The sequence below is a fragment of the Chiloscyllium plagiosum genome, chromosome 50, assembly GCF_004010195.1.
Source record: "Chiloscyllium plagiosum isolate BGI_BamShark_2017 chromosome 50, ASM401019v2, whole genome shotgun sequence".
NCBI classification, from domain to species: domain Eukaryota; kingdom Metazoa; phylum Chordata; class Chondrichthyes; order Orectolobiformes; family Hemiscylliidae; genus Chiloscyllium; species Chiloscyllium plagiosum.
In genome coordinates this window covers 4,316,680-4,326,140 of record NC_057759.1, presented here as the reverse complement: position 1 = coordinate 4,326,140, position 9,461 = coordinate 4,316,680, and the positions used below count along the sequence as shown (strand labels likewise).

Genomic DNA, 9,461 nt, shown 5'->3' with positions numbered 1-9,461 from the left:
TTGAATAACTATAGTGCCAGTTTGGTTTTGTATGCAACAGCATCAGGTGGAGTGTGTGAATCTCATTCTCTTTACACGTTGAGTTGTATTTGTTTGACCAATATTCACTAACACTTTGAACCAACATTAATCCCTCAAACACTGTTTACCTTTACCATGAATCTGGATGTTATTATTTTCAGACTTTTGCATTTACATTTTTTGTATGCAGGAGTCTTTATCAGTTGCTGCGGGACACTAAAATGCAACATTGAACACTAACTGAAGCGATTAATGGTTTGGTGAGTCAATTTATAACTGTCCATATTTGGGAATACCTGGGCCTAAATTTCATTCTTTTTTCCCTTTCTCCATTAACTGGCTGAGTGAGTGAGTTTTCTGTTGTGCTGCCAATCTGTATCACTTTAAAGGAGCGGTACTGGTCTGTACCACACTGACATTTTCTGTCTGTCTATCTCCTTATGTTTCCAGTTCTGCATGTCATGATCTGATCCACTTTGAGGTAAGTTTAATGCCTTATAAATCAGTGTTTCATTCACTAAAATGTACAGAAATTCTTCTGTATTATTCAGGTTCTCAACAAGAATGTGAGTGTGGATAAAGTGTGTTTGCATCAGCACCAGGCCAAGAGTGAGAACTGAATTCAACCGATCAGTCTCTGATACTTGATACCAATATGCTCCTTATTCTAGGTTATTGTATCTCACAGTGGTTCAGTGTTATCTAAATTGAAACATGTCACTTTTAGTAACTGCAAGCATAATTAATTGTTTAAATTTCTACTACTTGACATGAATGAGGTTGTATCCATTGCCACTCGAGTCAGCTCCAGTCAGTGAAAGTGGATGTGTTTCTATATCTAATATTTGGCCTCGTACATGTAGTTGGATAATGTCCACAGCCTATGTCCTTTAGTTTTAGAGCCTATAGGATCCATAGACAGGTGAACATGCAACACATTACAACAGAAAGACATCTGTGCTTTTCTTCAGAATCAAGGGGAGAAAAGCAATAGACTTTTGTAATTCCTATAGTGCAGAGCCGAACCAGGAACAGTGGGGATATCAAGGTCTGGTTTTCAGGATGCTATCACTTTTTGCATTGTGACATACTTTACCAATGAATTAATGATCAGTATTAACCGAATCAATTTGCAACCAAGTGAACACTTCCAACTGCATTGCAGCTGACTGAAGACAATGCCCCTTGTGCAGAAAAGAGAATTGGCCAATTCTATTTTATTTACCAATCTGGACAGGATCTGGTGCAAACCATTAGCAGTATTCTTGTGTTGCTCTCTGGTATGGCGGGGGAAAACAAAAGGTCTTTTATTTTCCTCTATCGGTGAAGAATATTTAAACAGTCAAATTAATTTAATGAACAATCAACTCTTGTTGGTTAAAATAAAGGAGCAGCTTGACAAACCTATCAATTTTAGCTTTTTCTTTCTTTCTGCACTGCTTTAAATAGTAATGATCTGATTCCATTGACTCCTTGACAAAACTGTATCCTGATTCCTTGATTTTTTTCGTAGTTTAATGAAGAGATAGTCAAGATGAACGCAGGGTTCTTCCTAGATTTCTTGAAACAAATTTTGAAAGACACAAGAAAAAAAAACTTTCTTCCTTGACTGAAAAAAAAATCCTACAAAATGATGAAATGGAGAATGGTGTTATGATACAGATGGGAATGACAACTTCTCTGCTGCCATGAAAAATCAATGGAAATGGAATACTCATTGAGTTAATGATTCTAATCCCTTTCAATCAACTGTGTTGTTATAGACTGTTTTTGATCAGTGCAGACTTAATAATTTGAATATTCTGTGCTGTCGATCTCTTTGACTTGTGATTTGAGAGTAGAAATCAGTTTGGTGAAATGTTTTCTGCTAGTTGGGGTGTATATGGATTTTCATCACTTAGATGTTGTAATGTGTATTTCAGGATGATGTACAAATTTGCAACTATTGTTAGTCAGTCAGTAGCTGTGTGAGATGGAATAGTGTGCGCATGCGCAAGCACACATATGGGGGTGGGATGGAGATGGTGGTTGTGGGTGTGTGCAATGAGCACTATCAACATCAGGTTTTGGCTCAGAGGTTCATTTGGAATTTACATAGTTTAATTGTTGTGTCTTTTCCTGGACAATGATTTATCAAAAACGTAATTTTGACTTTCTCAGTTACTGAAAATATCAAAGTTTCCTTCTGCATCTGCACTCAATATCTTCATATATCCATGTTGTAACAATGTAACAGCATGACTTGTTTGTTCACCTTGATTGTAACTTTAAACTTGGCTTTACTACATGTGGATTAATGTAATTCCTGAATGTATATTTCATATGAGGATACAGTGTATCCCTCTTCTGATGTTGCAAATGATAACTGGCTATGCATAATGGAATTTATTGGAACTGAGCTTTTGTGCATTGAGTATAAAGAGATCTTTTTAAAAATATTTCATCAGTTGTGAGACTCTTGGATTGAATGCATACTTCTGGAAATTGAACTTAATGTGTATCTATGACTGGAAAGGATGTTTTCCAATCTGACAACTGTAACATACCTGCTAGTTGTTAGAAGCAGATGGTCATACTTGGCTTTGTACTGAGGAAATATTACATTATCTTGGTCCATCAAACATTTGCCTGGAGGAAAAAAAAGAGCGATATCATCATTTCTGAGTAGAAAGACATCAACTGATCAATGCAACATTCAGGTCATGATCATGATACTTTGCTTTTAAACAGAGCAAGGTCTGGTTACAAAACGACACTGAGCTCCTCCTAGTCTTTTTCTGTTTGCGAAATTCTGAAACAATTTACTCGGATGAAAGAAAACTAACCAACATATGCACAGCTCCAAAAATAGAATGATTACACAGTTCAATATCTAGCTCCCCAAAAAAACTGAAGGAAGAACAACGGGCACTTTTATCACATGTAGATACACTGCCCTTTATTTCCCAACAATTCAATGTTTATTCGTAACAAACAGCGGGAAACACAAGCCAAACAATGAATTCCCATCAGTGTTTAGGGGATTAAAAACCACAAGAATGTCCCACAGCAGCTTCTTCCCGCTCTGCCTCCCTCAGCAGTCCCACACACAGCCCGAGAAAGGCCTCTCTCTTCCCACCAGCCCGCTCACTCCAAGTTCCGGGACCAGTTCCTGCTCCGCTCGGCCTCTTACAAACAGCCCCCGGTTCTCCTTGAACTCACCCCCGAATCAATCCCGGTCTCGGAGCCCCCTCTGTGTCCCAGGCTCCCATCCCGATGTGCTGCTGGAAGGAGCCAGCTGTTCCCTCGCTTCCCTGGACGCTGATCTCTCCATTGCGGTCTGTTTCAAACAAACCTCTTGCACTCACTGAGCAAATGCTCCTCAATTCTGGATTAGTGGTGCTGGAAGAGCATAGCAGTCCAGGCAGCTTCGAAATCGACGTTTCGGGCAAAAGCCCTACAACAGGAATAAAGGCAGTGAGCCTGGAGAGATAAGCTAGGGGTGGGTGGGGGTGGGGAAAAGTAAGTGCTTCAGGGCAGAGGAAATGACCTGGGAGTTGCAGTGGAAGAGGGACTCCCTGAGATTCTTGTAGAGAGGAGGAAAACTTCTTCAAGGCAGGCATCCTTGCAAGAGGATTCGCAGTAGGGTTACAATCAACGATGTAAAAACAATGACTGCAGATGCTGGATTAGTGGTACTCCTCAATGGCAGCGCTAGGTGAGGGCCTCACGCATGCGCTTCTCTGCTCAAGAACAATCAGAATTGGAGGAGGGACAGCTTTGCGCATGCGCTGCTTTTCCCAATACTTCCCAGAAACAAACATCAATTGGTCATTTCCCCAATTCCCTTTTCTCCCAGTTTGACCAAAGCAACTGGGACCGACGCTCCTTCATCAGATGATTGTGGAGGGCTCGATCGTAACACAGAATTTCTGTGTTACGATCGAGCCCTCCACAATCACCTGATGAAGGAGCGTCGCTCCGAAAGCTAGTGTGCTTCCAATTAAACCTGTTGGACTATAACCTGGTGTTGTGTGATTTTTAACTATGTTAACTGTGGTATTCAATCCTGCTGACCTTCATCCACAAATATTAATTCCTTTCCGAAAGGAACATAAGTGGAATAGGTGGAACATTCTTACTAAGGCAGAATGTAACTGTTTGAGAGAGTCTTGCATCACAGTGTTAGTCCCTGTTTCTGGTTCAGGAGGCGTGTGCAAAAATCAGACCTGGAGCAGCAGCAATAAAATCTCTTGGCCTCGATTCAGTTTACAGTGGACAACAGATGTTAGTATCAGGTATGCTGCAGACAGAAACCTTGTGATGTATTGTATGTCACAACGAAAGACCCCAGGTGTTTTTGTTTATTCACTCTGGGGACTTGGACGTCCCTGGCTGAGCCTAGCATTTATTCCCCTTTGAGCAGGCGGTGGTGAGCCACCTTCTGGAACAGCTGTTGTCTATGTGCTGCCCACAATGCCACGAACTGGGAATTCGAGTGAAATTGAAAATGAAAATGAAACTGGAAAGGCACTGCATCGGAGGAGCAGCAAAGTCAATGTTTTATTTGCGAATACAAATAAATCATATATTAAACATAGACAACTGGGGTGAAATGCATCTCGTGAACAGTATGAAAATAGTAGGGGCATTCTTGAGAGGGAGATTAGAAAGGCAAAAGGGGAATATGAGATAGTCTTGGCAGATAAGGTTAAAATTAGTTCAAAGAGATGCTACAAATTCATGCAGAGCAAGTTAACAATTAGAGAGAGAGAGAAAGACACCTTAAAGATCAAAGAAGTAGTTGTTATTGTCGTCAGAGCCTTTTCGCTGACAGAGAATGCAAACTCAGCAGGCAGGCAGAACTCAGGCAAGTGGGGGTGTACTCATGTGAAACCCAGTTAAAGCAGGAACAGGGGCAAAGGATCCTCTCCAGAGGCCAGCCTTTGAAGGGAAATCCATGACACACTGTGAATTTATAACAAAAATCAGTATTTTTATAAATTTGCTGTTAACAATCACATACAACTTGATCACACTGCTCCTCCCTCTTACTTTGTAAACCAAATCCTATAAGACATCTAATCAATGATGGGCATTCCTTTAACAGGCATCGGCTTCCCATGGCCTTATGGCGTTGAACAGGTACTATAATGACTAGTCCTTGCCATCTTGCTATGCATCCTCTTCATCACATTCCAAAGTTAATTGCTAGACTCCTTCAGGCCTCTCAGGCTGGCTTTATCTGCAGTCAGTTTGAATTCTGTTATTTATTTTATCTCATGTGCTTTCTTTATGAAATTCTATTATTCCTCTTATATTATCCACTGTTCTCATTATTTGCGTTAAAAATACCAAAGGCATTTAATTTTAACTAGTTGCTATAGGATTTGTAATAATGCTTTCTGTTCTGGTTAGTTTAGGTATAAATATTTCTTAGGACATTGTGATTAATGATTGTGAGTAATCTATTTTGTCCAGGGAGAATGAGCCTACTTCTGAAAAGTTACTAACTTTCACACATAGGCATAAATGTTTTGGTTCCATGTATCTATATTTATGTTGTAGAAACTCTAAATAAAATTATTGCTTGATATTGCAAATTAATTAAGAAACAACTGTTTAATATGAAATAGCATACTAAACTCCCTAAGTAGCTACAGGACCAACAGTTAGCTATGTCTCGCACCTGGAGCTTATTCGTTGGATGGTATAATCACACTTTTATTACTGAGCTGAGAATATTGCCTTGTTTGTCTTGGTGGCATGTTCTGATCTGGGATGGTTGCTGCTCAAGGCAACTGTCTTTGGAGTAGTTTTGTTCAAAGGTCTCATTGTTTACTTTAAGGCTGGGACAGACTGTTAGTCACATTCATCTCCTTTCAGCCATCTTGCATCTTAGTTCTAAAGCAGGTTGCCTTTTTATTTGTCAGCCATTTTGTGTGAGCAGACATGGACCATTTTGTTATCAGCAGATCCAGTTCACCTCTGCAGTTCAGTTTGAATTTCAGAAGATGGGAGAGGCAGAAAATGAATTTTCACATTTTTTTGCTGGGAAGCAGCAAACTCAGGGAAATAAATATTGATGTTTTGAAAACAGTACACATTACTGAAGAGGAAATGCTGGAGGTCTTTGAAAGCATATGATTGGATAAATCTCAGAGATCTGATCTAATGTATCCCAGGACATTATGGGAAGTTAAGGAGGATATAATGATTCCCATTGCAGAAACATTTGTATCATCTGTAACTACGCTGAGGTGCTGGATGACTAGGTATTGGGTAATATTTTGCCATTATTTTAAGAAGGGATATAAGGAGAATCTGGTAAGTATAGACCAGTGAGTCTGACTTGTGTGGTGGATGCATTGGTGGAGGTGCTTCTGAAAGGTAGGATTCAAATGTACGGTTTGGGGAGGGGTGGTGGGAGAAGGCAAGGAATTATTAGGAATTGTCAGGATAGTTTGGTAGAAGGAAATTATATTTCCCAAGGCTGATTGAGATTGTTGAGGGAGTATCCAAGAAGGTTGAGGACACAGTGGTAAACATTATTGACTTTGTCTTTGGTAATGCCTTTGACAAGTTTCTGCATTGTAGACTAAATAGTAGGGTTAGATTACATGGGATTCTGGTTGAGCATGCCAATTCGATACAAAATTGGCTTAACAGCAGGAGACTGAGAGGTGGTGGACAGTTGCTTTTCAGACTGGATGCCTGTTACCAATGGCGTTCCACCCCAATCAGTGCTGGGTCCACTCTTGTTTGTTTTTCTTTCATATGCAAATGATATAGATGAGAATATAGTAAGCATGCTTAGTAAGTTTTCAGATGTCACCAAAATTGGTAGTATAATGGATAGTGAAGGCTATCTAAGCTTGGAAAGAAATCTTGATCAATTGAATCAATGGCCTGAGGAATGGCAGATGGATTTATTGAGGCATTGCATTTTTACAAAGCAAACAAGGTTAGGGCTTATACAACTACAAGTAGGGCGCTGGATAAAGTTGTAGAACAGAGAGACCTAGTGGATCAGCTCATATTCTTGAAGTTTGCATCACATGTAGACAGTGTGGTGAAGAAAACATCTAGCATGTTTGCCTTAATTGCTTAGCCCTTTGAGTACAGGAGTTCAAAAGTCATATTGACGTCATATAGGATGATGGGGAGGCCTCTTCTGGATTACCATATCAAATTCTGGTCGGCCTGTTATTATGGGATACTATTGAACTGAAAATGGTTCAGAAAAGATCTAGTAGAATGATGCTGGGAATGTAGGGTTTCCATTATAAGAATAGGCTTGGACTTTTCTTCTCTGGAGTCCAAGATCTTGTTGGGTGATAAGAGTTTTGACAATCATGAGGGCTAAAGGTAAGATGTATTTCATATGCTAAGGGATTGCAAGACTCTGAGGCATATTTTTAACGTAAAAGGAAACAGATTTTAAAAAGCAACCTTTTTTTCAATTGAATCAATGGCCTGAGGAATGGCAGATGGATTTATTGAGGCATTGCATTTTTACAAAGCAAACAAGGTTAGGGCTTATACAACTACAAGTAGGGCGCTGGATAAAGTTGTAGAACAGAGAGACCTAGTGGATCAGCTCATATTCTTGAAGTTTGCATCACATGTAGACAGTGTGGTGAAGAAAACATCTAGCATGTTTGCCTTAATTGCTTAGCCCTTTGAGTACAGGAGTTCAAAAGTCATATTGACGTCATATAGGATGATGGGGAGGCCTCTTCTGGATTACCATATCAAATTCTGGTCGGCCTGTTATTATAGGATACTATTGAACTGAAAATGGTTCAGAAAAGATCTAGTAGAATGATGCTGGGAATGTAGGGTTTCCATTATAAGAATAGGCTTGGACTTTTCTTCTCTGGAGTCCAAGATCTTGTTGGGTGATAAGAGTTTTGACAATCATGAGGGCTAAAGGTAAGATGAATGGTAGGTATGTATTTCATATGCTAAGGGATTGCAAGACTCTGAGGCATATTTTTAACGTAAAAGGAAACAGATTTTAAAAAGCAACCTTTTTTTAAACAACAATGTGGTTTGCATGGAATTAGCTTCCAAAGGAAGTGATGCATGTAGGTACAGTCACAATATTTGAATGACATTTCGATAAGTACAAAATTAGGAAAGGTTTGGAGAGTTATGGGCCAACAAACAGGCACGTGGTACTAATCTAGTTTGAGGTTATAGTGGGTATGGATTGGTAGGACAGAAAGATCTGTTTCTGTGCTGTTTAACTGACTCTTGCTGTGAGGCAAATGTTCTAGTTTGTTGCCAGTTCACTTTGAAAGCGTCAAAATGACAGTAGAAAGTCCCATTCAGAGCATTCTGCGATCAGACAACACCCTGTGTTTGGAAATTTAAGTGTAAAATGAATCTATCTGTGGAATTCAAAGATAGGGCACTTTTCCTGTTTGCCAGAGATCAAAATCAAGTTCATACCCCACAGGAGCTCCCGAACTGGTCCAGTATTAAAGAGCAACTTGAACAACTCGAAGATGCTGAAGATGACTCTGCGGCCCCCATTATATTCCCTCTCTACGTACAGGGAAAAGGCTCTACATACGAACGCTTTAGAGTTAAAAGCACAGAGGGTCAGCGACCACTCATTATAAACTTTCTTGTGACACTGAGCCAATTCAGCTCTTACTAAATGCACTTCAAGATAACGTGAAACTGCCTGCGAGCGAGGAGTACAGGGACTGAGTGATTCATTTTTTGGATGATAATTAAAGACACGAGATGATAGACATATACAGAGCAATAAAAATGATGCACTACGACCCTTGTTAGATTTGCGGTGTATAATTTATCCATGAAAAACTTTTCACGCTCCTTGTGTCACAGTTCGAACGACGAACGGCAATGAGGTAAGGTTTCATATTAGATCACACACACAGCGACAGTACAGTACCGAATAAAGCAGGGACTGAAACCGATATCAATTAAAGGAAGTAATTCAATCCGACAGAGGGGAGAGTTTAGCTCCTTTCACAGATGTTGTGAGTGGCTCTTAAAAGAGCCTTTGGTTTGTCAGATTCAAGAATGGTCTCTTCACTTTTTAGCGGCTCCCCTAGTGGCGGTTTTCTTGGGCAGCAGCACGGCCTGGATATTAGGCAGCACCCCGCCCTGAGCGATGGTCACCCCTCCCAGCAGCTTGTTGAGCTCCTCGTCGTTGCGCACGGCCAGCTGCAGGTGCCTGGGGATGATGCGGGTCTTCTTGTTGTCCCGGGCCGCGTTGCCGGCCAGCTCCAGGATTTCAGCCGTCAGATACTCCAGCACCGCAGCCAGATAGACCGGCACTCCGGCACCCACACGCTCAGCATAGTTACCCTTTCTCAGGAGCCTGTGAACACGGCCCACCCGAACTGCAGGCCAGCCCGGGATGACCGAGACTTCGCCTTGGAACAAGCTTTCCCACCGCCCTTTCCTCCTCTTCCAGACAT

The 9,461-nt window shown here is 40.7% G+C and overlaps 1 pseudogene; it reads right to left on the bottom strand.

Moving 5' to 3' along the window:
- Positions 1-9,054: 9,054 nt before the first annotated feature.
- LOC122544574 lies at positions 9,055-9,461 on the bottom strand (annotated as a pseudogene).